Here is an 18,733-nt window from a genome sequence, read left to right on the forward strand (position 1 = left end):
ATTCTCTGGTAACTTTCACCATTGTGTAAGACCCTCCCATTGAATTTGGATGTAATCTGTAAATATGCTGACATATTATTCCATAATTATCTCACCTTATGGAGCACAGTTGATTTTAAGAAAGGGACCTTATTCAGATGAGCATAATCTTATCAACATGAGCCTGTTAAATGCAAAGTTTTCTCTGACTGTTAGCCAAAAAAAAAAAAAAAAATCACAAGAATGTTTGCACTGCATTACTCAGATGGGCTAAGAACCCAAGAGTGGCCTGTAGGAACTGAAAGTATACCGTGGCTGGCAGTCAGATATTTCAGTTCTATCTATAACTACAAAGAACTGGTTTCTGCCAATAACAGGAATGAGCTTGGAAAAACCCCAGTCTCCAGATGAGAATCCAGCCAGGTGACTCTTTTTTAATCTTGTGGTACCCTGAGCAGAGAACCCACCAATGCAGTGCTGAACTTCTAACCTAAGGAGCTATGAGATAATAAATGGGCACTGTTTTAAGCACCTAATTTTGTGGTAATTTGTACCACAGCAGTAGTAAACTACAACACTGGTAGAACAAGTTTCCTTTATACTATTGATTTTTTTTCAAATATTTGTCAGCTTTTTTTGGACATATGTTATTCTGTACTCACTTTAAAATTACTGGTTCCCAAAACAAATGCAATAAAAAATGCTAAGTGTTAACATTTCATCATATATTTGTTTTCATATAATTTCATATAATTATATGCCATTATTATAATGATATTTCAAGAAAATGAAATTTATTTCCACCTACTCAGATCTTTTTATTCTACTGATTTTGATTTTCCCATGTTATTATATAATTTTATGTAGTTCATTTTAAGTTTATTTTCATTATAAAGTCATATTTTTTATAATTTTCAGGTACTTAATAAGTTTGAAAATTATACTATTGAGAATGGGGTATTTTATTTCAAAAATATGCCCCCAAAATGTAATGTGTCTTTTTCAATATATACTTTCAAATATTTAATTTTCTTGACTAAATGTATTAGCTAAACACTTCAAAATGTGTGTAGTGGCATTGAAACTTTATTTTACCATTGCAATGGCCTGGCTAACATTGTACTTTATGAAGATGTGTTTGTCTTGGTGTATAGTATACATTGGTTGAAGAGTGAATTTAATGGCAATAGGGGCAAGAGTTAGGGTCTTATTTCAAAAATTCAGCATAGATTAAAATGGAACAAAGAAGTACCACAGAGGTAAAATTGATGAAACCTGGGGAGTAAGTGAAGTCCTACACAGAGGTGGATGGAGGCAGATAAATTCAAGCTGACTCTGAGTTTTTAAATCTAGGCGATTGTATCATTGGCGATTTAACAGATACTGGCAAGAGCATGGAAGGTAGGAAATGTTGAGAAGTTCATTAATTTGGATATGACTCTGTGGAGTTTATAATCCCAGAGGAACATCTAGTTGGAAGTAATTTGACTATTAAAATTAAGAGTCTCTGGGGCACCTGGGTGGCTCAGTCGGTTAAGTGTCTGACTCTTGATTTCTGTTCAAGTCATGATCTCAGGGTCATGAGATCGAGCCCTGTGTTGGAGCTCCACACTCAGGATGGAGTCTGCTGGAGATTCTCTCCCTCTCCCACTTGTGCTCTTCCCCTCCCACCTGTGCTCACTCTTTCTCTCTAAAAAATAATAATAATAATAATAAAATAAAATTAAGAATCTCATAGTACGGTTGAAAAAGAGGTAGCCTAAAAATTTCGTCTTGGATTGAATCTGATTTTGCCCTGAACTAGCTCTTTTATCCTGGATAAGCATGTGAACTATTTTGAGTTTCAGTTTTTTCATGTACTGAAGCGAGAGAGTTGATTAAATTTACCAACCTTGGGGGAATCTGGGTGGTTCAGTAGGTTATGTGTCTGATTCTTGATTTTGTCTCAGTTCATGAACTCAGGGTTGGAGATCAAGCTGGTATTGGGCTCTGTGCTCAGCAGGGATTCTGCTGGAGTGTCTGTCTCTCACTATCCCTCTACCCCTCCCCTGTCCTCTCTCTCTCTCTCTCTCTTTAAAATAAATAAATAAATCTTCAAAAAAAATAAATTTACCAAACCTTTATTGAGATTCTACCATGTGGAAGATATTCTAGGAATTAACACGGGATAAAACAGAAGTATTCTGAAAGGGCATTAAGAGGAGCTATAATTAATTTTGCTGCATAAAGATGAGTGACTGAAAAGTTTAGGAGACAAGCAGATATGAGGAAGATCAGATCTTATTTTTGAACATTGATCTAGTCCAGTGTACTGAAATGGAGTTGGTATGGGAACATAGGTAGAAATAGGTTAATAAGTTAAAAAGGAAGAAGATTGCTTCAAATTTATGAAAAACTTAGTGCTCAGAATAAGAGTTTGGCTCTTATTTAGGGTCACTGAAGAGGCATAGATTGGCTTAGTAAGGAAATGACCTCCATCCTCATTGCATTACCTCAAATATTCGTCTTTCCTCATGTGGATGACTTCAGTGTCAACAACTGTAGCTCCAGTGAATTCACCTTCTCTTTCATTCTCAGTACAGTGAAATGAAGGAATTTTACCTTACTAAAGTGAAAAATCCAATACATGTTCCTCCACCTCACCAAAAAATTTAAGTAGATTTCCTTTGCTGATAGGATATAATATAAACTCCATAGCATAGTGTATGGTGTCTGTGACATCCCTTGTCTTTCACCCTTTCATTATTGCTTCTACTTTCAACCTTGTATTTCATTCGTTCCAAACCCATTTACTATGCTTATTCAAATACGTGACCTTGAACAGGCTATTGCTTCTGACTAGACTACTTTCTCCCACCAGTATGTTGCTTACTCAGTGAGGGTCTCTTGAGACCAGTTTGATCATCATCATCTTCATGGAGAGTTTCTCTGATCTTCTCTCTTGTTCATCATGGTATTATCTGTGCTCCTGTTGTTTTTTGTGTACACTTCACTTGTTGGGGTTAAAATATTATTTGGTCAAATCTCTATTCCTTATTAGGTGAACATTCTTGAGGACAGGGCTTGTATCCTATTTTTATGTTTACATTAAATTTTCGGTTGGAGGTTTTCATCTTGGCATTTACCAGCAGTTCTAGATTCAAACAGGTCCTCATCTAAATCACTGTAGGCAGATCAATGTCAGTTGTCTGAACTGCTTTTACTCTAGATTTTAAACACATTTCTAAATTGAACAAACCACATTCTCCTGCAAGGATAAAGATGAAAGAGCTTATATAAAACAAAAAATCAGCATAGCGATCAGTTCACTCTTTTGGAGGCTATAGGATATTTTCATATCTTTCATCATTATTTTGCTTTGATGTCTACAGAAATTTTTAGAAAAAATCTGTTATTTCTATAATCCAATGTTCACTTGTAGCCTTGCATCATAATTTGTTTCAATCTCAATTTAGGACCATCCTCTATGAGCACATTTATAAAACTGGGACATCTGCTACTATTGGACACTCAGGCCTATGTAAGAGCCAGCTGCGGCATACATTATTTATTTGAACAGCTGGTTGATTTGTAAGTCTTTAAAAATTCTCCCTCCAAAGGCGTAATAGTATGATTTTTTTTTGTTTTATATTTCCCTTTTTTGGTAATTGATTTCCTATGTATACAAGTCTCTATGAAGAAGACCTGGATAATTAAAACAATAACAGTAAGAAATTTGAGAAACAATGACATCCACACTAAATGTAAATTGAATAAAGGAAAGGCATAGCATTGTTTTATGTTCTGGAAGGCACTTATTAAATTATCTAAAGATTAGAAAACCTTTGGAGTGTTTTTATTTACACAAGTATTAAAACCGATATATTAAAAACATGCATAGCCAAATAGCAAGCAAAATTTTAACAGGTAAGCTTTGAACATTATTTTTTAATTGGTTCTTACACATTTTACCAAAACCTGAATTATTCTTAAGTCCTACATATTTTACATCCTAAAATTTTGGGAATTAGAATCAACAATATTTTTCTTTTTTTTTTTTTTTAAGATTTTATTTATTTATCAGAGAGAGAGAGACAGAGGCAGACAGAGGGAGAAGCAGGCTCCTTGCTCAGCAAGGAGCCCGATGTGGGACTTGATCCCAGGACCCGGGGATCATGAGCTGAAGGCAGACGCTTAACCGACTGAGCCACCCAGGCGTCCCAGAATCAACAATATTTTTCAAAGGGAATATATTCCTCTTTCTGAAATGGTCATTTTTTTCTTTGTTATGAGGTAAAGGATAATGTTAAAAACAAATTGCTATTAAAGTGGTTTATGAACATATCTATGCTGCATAATTTTTCAGGATGTTCACTGAGACACAGAGGATGAGAAAAGCCTTCTGAGAATTTCTTCTAAAAACTCACACACACAGTACAAACCACACAAAAAGCACTAGTGAAGTCTTTCACTACACTGTGTTGTCATATAAACACCTACTTATTTGTGGCACATTTATTTATATTGTTAATTAGCTGAAGCTTAGATCCTGAAACAGTGGCTTTGATGGTTGATATGTGGATCACACACCCACATTATGGGTTATTTTATTAGATTAAGTGCATATTGGAGCACTTGAGTGGCTCGGTCTGTTGAGCATCCAACTCTTGGTTTCAGCTCAGTTCATGATCTCAGGGTCATGATATTGAGCCCCGCGTCAGGCTCCGTGCTCAGTGCAGAGTCACTTGAGATTCTCTGCCTCTCCCTTTGTCCCTCTCCTCTCTCTCTCTCTCTCTCAAAATAAAGGTTTTTAAACAATGGATTTCTGATTATATGCAAAAAATGGGAAATTTTAACATTAATACTGTTTGCTCAACAGCATATAATGTGTAGTCAAATTATGGATTACTCTATTTTGTAATTATCTCATAAGAGCAACACATGATTATTACAGATTTGTAAATAGGGAATTCTTCTTTTTTTTTTTAAAGATTTTATTTATTTGACAGAGAGAGATAGCGAGAGCAGGAACACAAGCAGGGGGAGTGGGAGAGGGAGAAGCAGGCTTCCTGCCAAGCAGGGAGCCCGATGTGGGACTCGATCCCGGACCCCGGGATCATGACCTGAGCCGAAGGCAGACGCTTAACGACTGAGCCACCCAGGCGCCCTGTAAATAGGGAATTCTTAAGGGAAAACACAGAAAGTCACTTTTTGTCTTGTGACGTATGTATCTTTAATAAAACATCATGTTGTATGCTCTTAAGAAAACTTTCATTTAACATATGTTAAGCATTTTCCTTTACCATTGATAACTTTCTATATTTCTAATGTGCATAGTATTGAATCATAAAAATATTCAGTTTACTTAGCCAGATACCTGTATTGGAACATTCACATTGTTTATAGACACTTGCTATTATAAATAACTCAGTAGAAACATTGTTAAAAATCTCTCATTCCATGATAAAATCCTTATACATTGCTGTAAAGGACAAAGGGAAGATCCATTTTAAGCGATATTGATCCGCTATTGATGTGCTCACCAGAATTTTTGTACCTGTTTTTACTCTTATGAGAGCCACAAATTATTGTTTACTTTTATAATTCCTTTAGTAAACAAATGTATGTTAACAGTATAAAATGTTTTTTAAAGTATCTCAAGAATAGAAATCACATAAACATAAAAATCAGAATTCCCCCAATCTCACTACTTGGGTATATAAACAAGAAACTCAGAAGCAGTTAATGGCCCCACCAGATGTATAAGATGGTATTTTGCTCCCAACCTCCCTTATACCTTGAAGTGTTGTTTTTTCTCCCCCAGTCTTTTTTATTATTATTAATTGAATATACTTTCCCATTCATTCCATTTTTCCCTCTCAACTAACTTTGAAGTTGCATACTTTATTTTTGTTTCTTTAATGTTTGCTGTTGAAACATGTATTACTAACCTGGGTATATATTCAATGAACAACTTTACTGGTTTCCCAAAGAATGCAAGTATTATACAGGGCAGTAACACTGATCACCCCTCTCCTGATACAAATATTTTTGTCCAGTATTTTATTATCATTGTTCCATATGGCAAAAATTGATTTAGGTTTGCATATATATTTAACATTTTTCTCAATATTTTTCTTGCATCTCCAACATTTCTTTTCCTCATTCCTGCTTTCAAATATGTGTGTATTCTGTATCTTTTAAGTACTACTCCTGATGCCTATATTCTGTAAGTATTGCAGGATTTCCTTTTGCATAGTTACATTTTTTTCAATGGCTTTATCCATTCTCTACAAGGTAAGAGCCGTGCAGACCCAGTGTTTCTCAGAAAGTATGGTTAATTAATTGTCTGCATCCCTCAGTTTCAGCTACTTTTGTGAAGGTCCTATCTTTTCAGCTATCCAGAGGGGATAAGCTTACTTTACACAGCTCTCAGTCACATTCTGGCTTTAAGATTTCTTTGGTCCATACAGTCTCAACTAAAATCATATTTTTTTCTCCCCCAGGCTTAATCTGTTCTTCTTTTTCCTGGTAAATTATTGAATGGAATACATGCGAAAAGAAAATTTCTGGAGTTTAATTCTATCAGAATTCTTCATTTATATGACTCACCCTCTTTCAGGCAATAATGGCATTCTTCCATGTTTCGTTTTTCCAAATCATAAAACCTGATTCAGAGTGCAACAGTATGACCCACCTTTGTATATTTCTCATTCTTTTTATTTCACTGAATATTTTCATGATGTGGTGGTGGCATGTAGCAGTAGAAAGAGCAGCTATTTACCATGTTACTTGGAAGTTTCCAAACTAAAATTCTGTGGATAATCTCTGAAACGTCATATTACTGGAGCTTCCAAAATAAATAGCCTTTTGATTTTTATCTTTGTTCGTTGTCTTCCTCTCTTCTAATCTTGCAAACTTTTGGATATGGCATTCTTCATAAATCTCCCATTTATTCATTCCATTAACTTTTTAAATTCCAGTATCTACCTCTTTCTGAATAAAACTCTATGTTTTACAGTCTGTCCATGATATCTTTTCTGAAATTCAATTTTACCTGTCCAGAATTTTGTTGAAGATCTACATCTACTTATTTTATGGTTTCTCAACTTTAACATACTCACATTCAACTCTCTTATTTTTTGGTCTATTTCACTTGAATTTCCTTCTTGCCATTTCCAATCTGTTTGGTATTCTTACTATTTTGCTTTCACAGGGTCAAAATACCAGAATCAGTTTTGTAGTAAACTTTTGTTTGGGTTCCAAGGCCTACTAATTCTGTATTTTCAATGTCTTCTTTTTTTCTGTACTCACTCTACTTTCCAGAAACCATCACTGCTGTTCAGTTCATCATTATATTTAACTTATTAAGGAATAAAAGCCTTCAAGCCAGCTTCCACATACCTGACTGTTCCCTTAAAGTCACCTCCAGGCGTACTAAAATACATTATCTTCTTAATATACACTTTATTTTCCACTTCAGACTTTTGTTTATGTATCTTTAGCCTAGTAAATCCAATTTCTTACATTCTTTGCTCTTAAAACCATGGCCAGATAGATACTAATCACAGCACAGCAAATGTAGTTATGAACTATTCCTGATCCTCCAGGTAGAACACCTTCTACTTTTTTTTTTTTAATTCCAAGAACATTTTAGAGACCTTGGCCTATATATTTAGTATATTTTTTATGCATCTAGCTTTACCTGTAAGTTTCTAGGATACTGCTGTCCAGTTTGCCACATTTGGCTTTTGAGCACTTGAAATATAAGTCTGACTTCAGATGTGCTGTAAGTGTAAAATGTGTACCAGATTTTGATGACTTGGTATGGAAAAAAAATAATGTAAAATCTTAATAACCTTTTACAGTGACCCATAACAGCATCAAGTATGCTATAGTTTGTAGCACATACATAAAAATGTTTGTGGAAATGTTTACCACTTTGATATCGAATCATTTCTGAAGTCACATAGTTTCCAGCAAAATACGGATAGCTAGGGACGCCTGGGTGGCTCAGTCAGTTAAGTGTCCTATTCTTGATTTTGGCTCAGGTAATGATCTCAGGGTTATGAGATTGAGCCCTGCGTTGGGTTCTGCACCGAGCATGGAGCCTGCTTAAGATTCTCTCTTCCACTCACCCTCTGTCTCCTCCCTCCTCTCTCTCTCCCTAAAAAAGAAAAAAACAACAACAAAAAAACATGTAGATCATCCTGGAGGATAGAGACTCTTTACTGTTTTCCATTCTATGTGCACAGCATACCAACTGAAGCATCCTTCCAAGCTTGAGATCCTCCCTAGTTTTTCATAATCCTTAGGATGGCCTTGAGGTGGAGCAGAATTTAAGAGCAGTGACTGGTTAAATCATATTTTTGAGGCCTGAAAGAACTGTGCAGCTCCTTACATAACAGCCAGGAATTAACTGAGACCCCAAGATTATCTAGGTAAACAAGTGTTACCTGATAATGATCCATTTTGGTTGCTTTGTGTTGCGTGAAGTCATGGCTTTGGTTTATGATGCAAGGAATGTGGACAATCTGACATAGACACACTCTGAAATTGGACTTGTGTCTTTCTAATATAAATGACCTTGCAGCACGGTTGATAGACTTTTCCCCCTCCTCTAAAGCCGGGAGCACAGCAGTGTCCACTTGAATGGCAAATTGTGATAAAGTAGCAGGAGCAAAATTGCAAAGCATAATCACTGCAATTTTTTATTGAATTGAGCCCTTTGCTCTTTCTCTTGACAGAACAGTTTATTGAATGTGTGTGTGGAAAACAAAGGCAGTAAAGAAAAATACCTTTTTCTTTTCTTTCATTGTTTTCTTTCTTTTTTTTTTTTGCCTGAGAATGGAATAGAAAATCTGTCTACTTCCAGAGTGCATTTCTTAAGTGGAAGAACATTTTCAGGTACAAACAGACTCTTTAGAAATATCATAAAACTGTGCTGCTCAAGGGCAATTCAGTGACTGATGAGGCTTCTTTTTAACAGTCCGGTCAGCTTGAACAATGGGAGTTTCTTGTGTCCTTTATTCCTGGAAAATGGAGAAATTCCACAAACTAATACATTTTTTTCATTAAAGGTAGAAAGTGATTTTAACAGATGGCTAAGGTTTTATTTTGTACATTTAATAATGAAAGATCTGTCAGCTCTAGGTTAAAGTTTTATAATGAACATGGTTTAAGAGAAAATCAGTTGTTCACAATTTAAGATCGAAATGGACACTGGCAATTTCTGGGTTTGAATCATAGCTTTCGTAGGGAAAGGATTGAGAATGAGGCTTCCTGACTTTTCTTAGAACTCTCAAATGTAATAATCTTGGAAAATAAAATCCTGAAGTACTTTATTTCATTGACTCATCATTTTAAAACAGGGAAATGGTATCTTTCACAAAAATGCTTTGGTGAAATTTATTAATTGGATAAATGCCTCAGTTTTCAGATATTGGGTTTTAGTATTTGGTGTTTGTTACAACCTGTTCCAGTAGATGATATATTCTGATATAATTAATATTTTCACTTACATTATAATTTCAGCTCATTCTAATTATGAAGACTAGGCTCCTGTCATATATTCTAAATATTCTTAAAAAGAGTGCAAAAGTGAAGTGAATAGCAAGGGTCTTTGGACTTCTACCCTTTTGTAAAAATTTATTTCCTCCTAAGTATGTTTATTGTTAAGAAAAAGTAGAAACATATTTTGGAATTATATATAATGCCCTTTAACACTAACTAAATACCTCAAACATGATATTAACTGGTTTTCTAGGAGCTATTTAGCATGAATACCATTATATAAATCATTTTATTCTGGAATTTTTTCCAAGGCAAGGAGTAGAAATTATATTACACTTCAAGCTTGGCAGAGTCTTAGTAAGTATATTTTATAGAAAAATCCCTTATTTGGCAGAATAGCTTGAAAAGGCTGGCAGATATTTATTCTTCCTTATTCTCTGGGAATTCCCTACTATCCATTTGAACTTCCTATATTACTGATAAATCTTAAATGCCAGGTGATAAGGTCTTATTTCAAAGAGAGTTGGACTTAGAACAGTTGGGACCACTAAGAAACTAACATTGAACCACTCTTAAATACCCATTAGCTGTCTTCCACATTTCTCTTTTATTGGCACCCTAATATATATTTGCTAATTGAATGAGACAATTTATTAAGCATTGATATAAAAATAAGAATTTAAAAGGAAGGGGCAGTAAGAAGAGCAGAAGTTATGAATTTCATATCTCGCTTTCATTGCATCCCCAAAGACTATTGCTTTATATATTTATATGGTTCTCATTATTTCATCTTTCAGTGTTCAGGACTAAGATCTTACTTGCAGCTAGGAATACTAGAGTAGGTTACAACATTTTGGAGTATCTTTCTTAGTGCTCTTTAATTCAGTTAAGTGAGTAACATGTAGAAAATAATTGAAAGGCATTTAAAAAGTTATAAAAGATAACATATTTACTCAACTATTGATAGGGTTCACATCATATAAAGAAAAGTTAAAATGCCAACTTATCTGATTTACTAATGCATGAAATACCATCAATTTTAATAGCTACTGTATTTTATGTTTTTTAGGCTCAAATTTTATTAAGGTATGCATTATACAAGTAAAATTGAAAGCGCTTTTTTTTTTTTAATGGGAAGTATACAAACAACCTAAAGTTTTAAATGGGCTACTAAACAAAAAAATGAAATTAATGTTATTTCAGTTAGTATCCCTACGTAGCAGTTATTTGTACCCGATTTTGTACCATTTGTTGATGTATTAAAACTCCCTACTGGCTTATAAATTCTAGTTTGAAAAAGAAATACTAATAGATAATTTCCTCATGATCCCTCATCTCTCATAAATCATTGTGAGTGAAATAGAAAACCATGTTTTATTGCCCATCCTGTGTCTTTTGCATCAAAAGTACCAGTTCCTGACGGCCCAGATCATATAAGGATTCTTAATCCACTGGTAGTTTCTCAACTTCTGTCCTTAAGCTTGCTTCCTTACATCACTGAAGCATGTTTCCTTCCCTGGAAGCTCAGTTCCATTCTCATCCTGGAAGGATACAGTTGCTGCAAATGCACCTGCTGCTACTGTTTGGGCACTGATGGGCTCCTGCTGTTTGGGCATAAATGTTACATTTACACACCGAGAATAGTTGGCATTTGGGAGAACTGTTATCATGATGATGATGAATTCATGAACCAGAGTGTGTTTTTGTGCTTTGTTTTCTATTCTTCATTCATTTAGGGTCTATTGTAATGGTGCCTCAAATAAGCATGATTTATTTTCACACTTTTATTTATAGAGCACAGTGCACTTTCAGGTATGCATCCCAGCAGATTTTATTTTCCTGTGTGGTTGTGTTTTGCCTAGTGTGTATTTGTCACTTTTTAATTATTTTGTTCATGTTTAGATTTCTTCTTGTTTAGAAGACGTATGTGCAGTTGAAAAGCTCAGGTTTTGGGAACTAGATTTTAAACTGAGCACCATTCCTTTGTCTGTGATATTGGAAGGTTATTCCATACTTAAAGTCTTAGTTTTACCAGGTAGAAATGAGAATAATACTACCTTTACTTTATAAAATTATTATGGTTACTACATTGAATAATGCATCTAATATATACAGCACTAAGAAGATATTGAACAAGTTTTAGCATCCCTTCTATTCCAGAATTTCATTAAGTTTTCCAAATTAATAAGTGATGGGGATAAAATAAGTCGTATCTAAGTTGGTCCTTGGTAGGTTTGGTAAATAAATGCTGCATAGGCCTGTCATTGGAAACTGATTTTCTTTGGGTTAAAAAAAATTTTTTTAGTATAGTTGACACACAAGGGTACGTTAGTTTCAGATGTACAACATAATGATTTAAGTTCTCTGTATGTAATGCTATGCCTGCCATTAGTGTAGCTACCATCTGTCACCATAGAGGGCTATTACAATGCCATCAACTATATTCTCTATTTGTGCCTTTTATTCCAGTGACTTTCACATTCCAGAACTGGATGCTCTTATCTCCCACTCCCCTTTATTCACTTTCCTAAGTTCCACAGCACGATCTACAGATCAGTTGAAGTTATAAAACTCTGGAATTTGCCTGAAGTAAGGTTAAATTTGATCGAGACAAGGCTGGTGTTAAAAAATCTCACAGTGAGCACTTTGTTTCCCAGCATATTTTAAAGGGACCAAGAAATCTGTACACAAAGTATTCTTCCCAATAAATATGCCTCATTCTCATCCATTTCCCTAAAATTTGGTGTAAGTTTACCTTGCTTTTATAGGCATATTTTCTGAATGGATATTAGGATATTATTAGTAATTCATAGCACAATGTGAATTATTTTATTAGAATGTTCTATAGGGGGGAATTGGGGTAATAGGAGTTTTGATTAAAGGTCAGGGCACAGATGAGGCATAACACATTTTGGTGATTTTGTAAATTTTCCTGGCCTAGGAAATAACCAAATAAATAAGATCCCAATTTGAGTTTTTCAATTAAGAAAATACACTAAAGTTGATCAGAAGGCTGATTCATCCTAAAGCAATTCTAAAGACAGTAGTACATCATTGCTGTACCATTTAGCCCCAACCTTACAGACATTTAGTGATATTAAGGGTCCTGTTCTGTATACATAAGAAAATGACCCCAAAATTTTATCTTGTGGTCCATCTTTTAGGCAATAGATAATGCTATGAGAACAGTGACAATTGGTTAAGGAACCAGTTCCATTACATACATGTAAGAGGATGAGGCTTTACTCTTCATTCAAGGTAGGGAACAGAGAAAGGCTTTGGAAATAATGGGGGAAGGTCTTTCTTCCAATCTCAAGGCCAGGTTGCAGATTTTGAGAATTGGGTCTATCGAGGCAGAATGGGTAACTGTCATGGTGTTACTTTCAGCTACCCTAGTACTTTATTAACATAAAAGTTGTGTGTGTGTGTGTGAGAGAGAGAGAGAATGAATGTGTAAGTGTGTAAGCCTAATGAATCTGACCAGCTTGAATAAGATGAATTATAGAGAAAAATGATTGGAGCTCTTACATGTATACATTTGACACGTTTCCAAAGTTCTTGGGTCCTTTCAGGAAATATCTTTGATTTTTCTTCAGATTTGACAGAGTTTTGCTAGACAACTAATTCAGTAGGTATTTTATCCATCCTCGCCTTCAGCAAATATCTTGTACCTCGGACTCTTGCTTTTGGATTGAAAATGGATTCCTACTGTTTATATGGGTGGAATTACCTGAAGGAAGGAAGATATTTATGAGAGGTATATAAGTGTTTTCCAGAGAAACAGAACATACATATGTGATATATATGTGTAGATATATGTAAATGTATATAGTGTATGGAGAGGAACAGAGGAAGAGGTGGAGAGGGAGTGTAGGGGGTAGGAAGCGAGAGAGAGAGAGAGAATGGGATAATGATAGGGAAAGAGGGAGGGAGGGAGAGAAACTATTATGAGGAATTGAGGAATTATGAAGGCTGACAAGTCCCCAAATAAGCAGTTGTAAAATTGGAGCCCCAGGAGAGCTGATGTGTAGTTCTATTCTGAAGGACTACAGCCTTGAGACCCAGGAAGAGCCATTCTTTCAGTTCAAGTCCAAAGCCATTGTTTCAATTTGAGCTGGTGTTCCCAGCTCAAGGCAGTGAGGCAGGAGTTTCTTGGTACTCTGAGGAGAAGAATAAATATATAAGCCATAGACTGGAAGAAAATATTTGCAAGTCACATTTCTGGCAATTTGTAACTAGGATGTATAAAGAACTTCTAAAACTCAATAACAAAAAACAAAAAACAATTTTAAAAATGGGCGAGAGGATTTGCACTTCTGGAAAGGTGGAGGAAACATAATTTTTTTTTTATTCTTTCTGTGCAGTGAAACTAAAAATCCTGGAAATTATATATAGAATATGTGTAGAGAGAAGATAACTGTTAGTGGTGGAGAGAGCACAGATACTCTGGGGACCTCAGGACCCAAGAAACAACATGGTAGTCAATTTCTTGAGTTTTCTTTTTGCCTTTTATATCCCAAAGTAGGGCCTAAAGTTGGAAATGTAGAAACACCAATAGGCACAGACGAAAGAAAAAAAGTCCTAACAAAAGCTTGCCCTACCCAGGCAAAGGACCAGATGAGGGTATCCTAGCAAGACAAACAATAACTACTCTTATACAAGCCATATACCAGGAAGACAAATGTGGTTCCTTCCCCCACCTCTTCTTCTGACCATGCTGTAGCCAGACACCAATTGTGTTGGTGTCACACAAGGTCAGGTAGATAGCCAGGACTTTTATCTCTACCGTCCAGTAATTAAACCCCTCCATGGTCTCAATGGAGGCCATTTAAAGAGCTTGGACTTACTCGGTGAGTATGAATGCAGTGTCCCACCTTTCCCTCACTGGGATGTTGTCAGAGGATGAACAATAGAGAGGGAAATAGAATTGCATGATTAGAGTAATACATAAATCTTGTTCCTGGAAAAAAATCCACTAATGCCTGCTAGAACTAGCAATATTAAACAGGCATGGAATACTTACATAGTCTCCAAGTGTCCTTCCTCTAAAAATGTATTTAGTAATTAAATTGGGAAAATAGTAAGTATGGAACGCAGAGTCCTGGCAAATACCACTTTAACCAAGCTGTCAACATTAACAAGGCAATAATATATATCAATCTCATAGATGCCCTGATAAGACAGAGAAGAACATATCATCTCTGTATGATTCATTAGTCATACAAAATCTAAACCAAATCAGAAGAAAACATCAGATACTCTAAATTGAAGGATATTCTAAAAAATAACAGTGTCATGAAAGACAAGGGAAGACTGAGGAAATAGATAGGACATGAAAGAAACCTGAGAACCAAATGCCATGTGGAATCCTGAATTGGATCATGGAACATACTAGACAATAGAGGAAAACTATGAATGTTGAAGAAGTTCAATGTATTAGTTAGAAGTATTCTAGTAAAGTTAATTTCTTAGTTTTGAGAAATATTTTGTGGTAAAGTAAAAAAGGACAAGCTGAGTGATGGATCTCATTGGTTTATAATCTGTCATAGTTTCAAACTCCTATGTGAATCTGAAATTATCACAAAATTAAAAGTTAAATTTAGACACTCGCACCCTAAGCTGGAGAAATAGAACATAATGATTGCAATCAATAAATTGTTTTATTTACTCGTGTCCCATTTCATTGTTTGGTCTCTTTTTTCACTGTGTTTTACTAGTCTCTTTATCTGATACTTCCTAGAAGTAGTTTTGCTTCATGCTATTAACTGTTATAAATGTATACTGGATTCCTGACGTTTTCAGAGAAGTATTTGAGTAACATTATTCCCAAAGGTCATACTGTTTTTAAAAGTGTTCAATCAGTACAAAAAGTATGTCATGTAATTTTAATGCTACTCAAAAGCATTTAGTTTCTAGGAAAATTGCAAAGATACAAAGCAGTATCTGCCTCAAAAGTGATATTGTGGGCATTAATTTTAATTCTTTCATTTTTCACTTTGAAGAGATATTTGCATCTTTTTTTCAGTGGCTTCTTTAAGTTGAAGGAATGTTAGATGGACATTTCAGAGAAAAATTAACAACCATCAAGGGCTGGATTCCATTATATTAATATAAAAAGTAAGAAGTTAGCATTTCCCATGCAGTATAAAAAGTTGTGTTTGTAAAATCTGAGAGATTCTTTTATTTTAAGCAGGTCCAGGAAATGATCAGAGCTCATCTTGCAGACTCAGCTAAGCTCAGCTCCAAGATGTTGTTGGCACAGCTAATGGTAATTTTAAGTGATAACACTGTAGTGACAGTTCCTGGTTTACCTTATATTTTTATATTCACCTAATTTAATTCTCATGGCTCGTCTCTGAGTAGCATAAAAGTGTGAAAAAATGTGAACTTAAGAAAAACCTGAAACCCAGAAATGTAGTACCAAGACTGCTATCACTTAAAAGGAACTAAAAAAGGACAATTATCATATTGGTGTGAAGGTGGGGAAGAAGATGCTACCTGTTTGCTAGGAAAAGAATCCTCTGACCTCTAATATCAAAGGTGGAAAGTGAGTCATGTTCAAGCATCTAAGTAAAATTGAGAGCTTGTTTGGAGGTTCTAGCAGGAAGCGCAGCTACTTATATACCCTTGACGGAGGAACAGCCCTCTTCTACCCAGCGCACAGCTTCAGGCGGAAAGTGCATGGAGTGGGGGGAGGAAGGGGACACCCACTTAGCCAGCCAGATCAGCCAATCGACCCTGGCAGTCAATGGGGTGACAGATGTAGCCAGATCGCCCTCACATCTGGAGCTAGGTAAAATTAAGGAGCAAAGTAAGGATTTTACTTGAAACTCTTCCTTTGCAATAAGGAAAAAAAAAAATTAATTCAGGTGAAACCTTACTTTTTATAGCTTACACATATTTGTTGATTTCTTTTTCCTTAGCATTTTGTCTATCATTTTGCATTCTTGTCTGAATTTTCCACTAGGATGTGGAAAACAACCGTGCACTTATTTTAAGCCACAAAAAACCCGTATTGGATTTTGAGTACATTGAGTTTGGCTAGGGAGTTTGTTTGATTACGTTGCTGCCCAGCTGAGGTAAAAATTTAAGGAATTCTGAGGCTTTTTAATTTTAACCATTCTAATGAGTATGTAGTAAAATCCCATTTGGTGTTTCATTTGCATTTTTCTGATGACCAGAGATGTTGAGCAAAATTTCATGTGCTTGTCATTTATGTCTCTTTGGGGAACAGTCTTATCAGATAGTTTGCCTATTTTTAATGGATTTATTTATTTATTTTTGAGATCTAAGAGTTCATAATTGCTGCATATTCTTTGACAGAAAGTGCATTACAAATATTTTCTGTTATGTGTGAATTGCTTTTTATTTTCTTGGTAGTGTTTTTCAAAGAGCAAAGTTTTAAATTTTGATACCCAATTTATCACCTTTTGTGTTTTTAGTTTGTACTTCTTATTACCTATCTTAGAAATCTTTGCCTACACCAGGGTGGCAAAGGTATTTGTTTTCCTTGGGACTTTGTATAATTTTAGCTTTTATATTTAGTTATGTAATTCACTTTGAGTTAATTTTTGTATCCGGTGGAATTTAAGGGTCGATATTTTTTTTTTCTTACTGGAAAACCAGTTGTTGCAGCATCTTTGTTGAAAAGGTTATCATTTCTACCACTGATTGCTTTGTTATCTCTTCTGAAAATCCAATAGGCATGCATATGTGAGTTCATTTCTGGACTCTGTATTTGATACCACTGAAGTCTTTGTCTAGCCTTTAGCAAATCCCAGACAGTGTAGATATATAGTCATTTTTGCAAGCAAGTAGTGTAAGACCTCTTTGTCTTTCTTTTTAAAAAGAATTGATTTGGGCGCCTGGGTGGCTCAGTCGTTAAGCATCTGCCTTCGGCTCAGGTCATGATCCCAGGGTCCTGGGATCGAGTCCCACATCGGGCTCCCTGCTCAGCGGGAAGCCTGCTTCTCCCTCTCCCACTCCCCCTGCTTGTGTTCCTGCTCTTGCTATGTCTCTCTCTGTCAAAAAAATAAAATCTTAAAAAAAAAAAAGAATTGATTTATCTTTTCTCGATCCTTTTATTTCCATATATATTTTAGAATTAGCCTTTCAAATTCTAAAAAAAAACCCCAAAACCCAAGCCTATGTTTTTGGATGGGATTGTGTCAAATATATGTATCCACTTGTGGGCAATTTACATAATTATATTTAATAATTTCAGGTAACATGGTGTGTGTACACAAGCGTCATACATATGTATACTATATGTCTAATGTCTACACTACAGGGCATAGGTATGTATTATGCATATGGTATGTAGTTTATACTGTAGTGTGTACCATACTGTATATATACGACCTCTCTTTAGAACTTCTTAAGTTCTTAAAATTTTGAGAAAATAGTTGAGTAAATTTAACAGAAATTTAATATAAAGCAAATTGGCAAGCTATGTCCCCCTGCTGTTGGCATTTCATAGTTTAAAAGCTGCTTTTAAGGTTTATGATGCCAGTGAAAAAATGTGTTCAGAAAAGAAGAAACAACGGTTTATTAGTAGAAGCTAGGCCTGAAAAGAACTAGGGAACAAGAAAGACAGGAATTCTCAGAACCTGTCCCTAACCTACACTTTGGCCTTTCCTCCCAAAGACTTCACTATTTCTGTCTTTTGTCACACACTGTTCTACTTGAAATCTCCCTGAAGGATTTTTATTTTTTGCCTTCCACATCTTTTTTGTTGCTTTGTGACATGTAGAATACCTAGCTCTTTTCCATCTATTTAAATAGGGTTTCCAGATCCATACTATGTTTAACCTTTGATTGCTCCCATCTAAAACTGATCTTTTTATTTCCATAATCACATTTCTACATTATCACATTATCATGGAATATGACTTTTTTGGCTTGGAGATAGCTCATCCATATCAATTTGGTTATTCCATTATATCTTTTCCCTTAAGCAAGTTTGTTGTATGCTGTCACGCACGTATGTTTAAGTGTAAAGACAGAAACAAAATAACAGATAGGTCTTTCTATTCTTGTCATCATTTTTCATTTCTCTCCATGGTAGACCTGTCTTAGGTAGACTTGGTCAGTTAGAAGTGGCTGTCCGGAGTACTGTATTGGTAAAGACTAGAGAAACCACATCTCTACTTCATGGTTAAAAAGGGGCATAATCAGATAGTGATGTCTATCAGGGGCTTGGGTAGGAGTTGCCTATGCGTCAAACCTACCTTATATTATTTGCCCCAAGTGTGGGCCTATT

This window comes from Mirounga angustirostris, unplaced genomic scaffold (assembly GCF_029215605.1).
Source record: "Mirounga angustirostris isolate CCGP_5_RB_7025 unplaced genomic scaffold, mMirAng1.0.hap1 SCAF_12, whole genome shotgun sequence".
NCBI classification, from domain to species: domain Eukaryota; kingdom Metazoa; phylum Chordata; class Mammalia; order Carnivora; family Phocidae; genus Mirounga; species Mirounga angustirostris.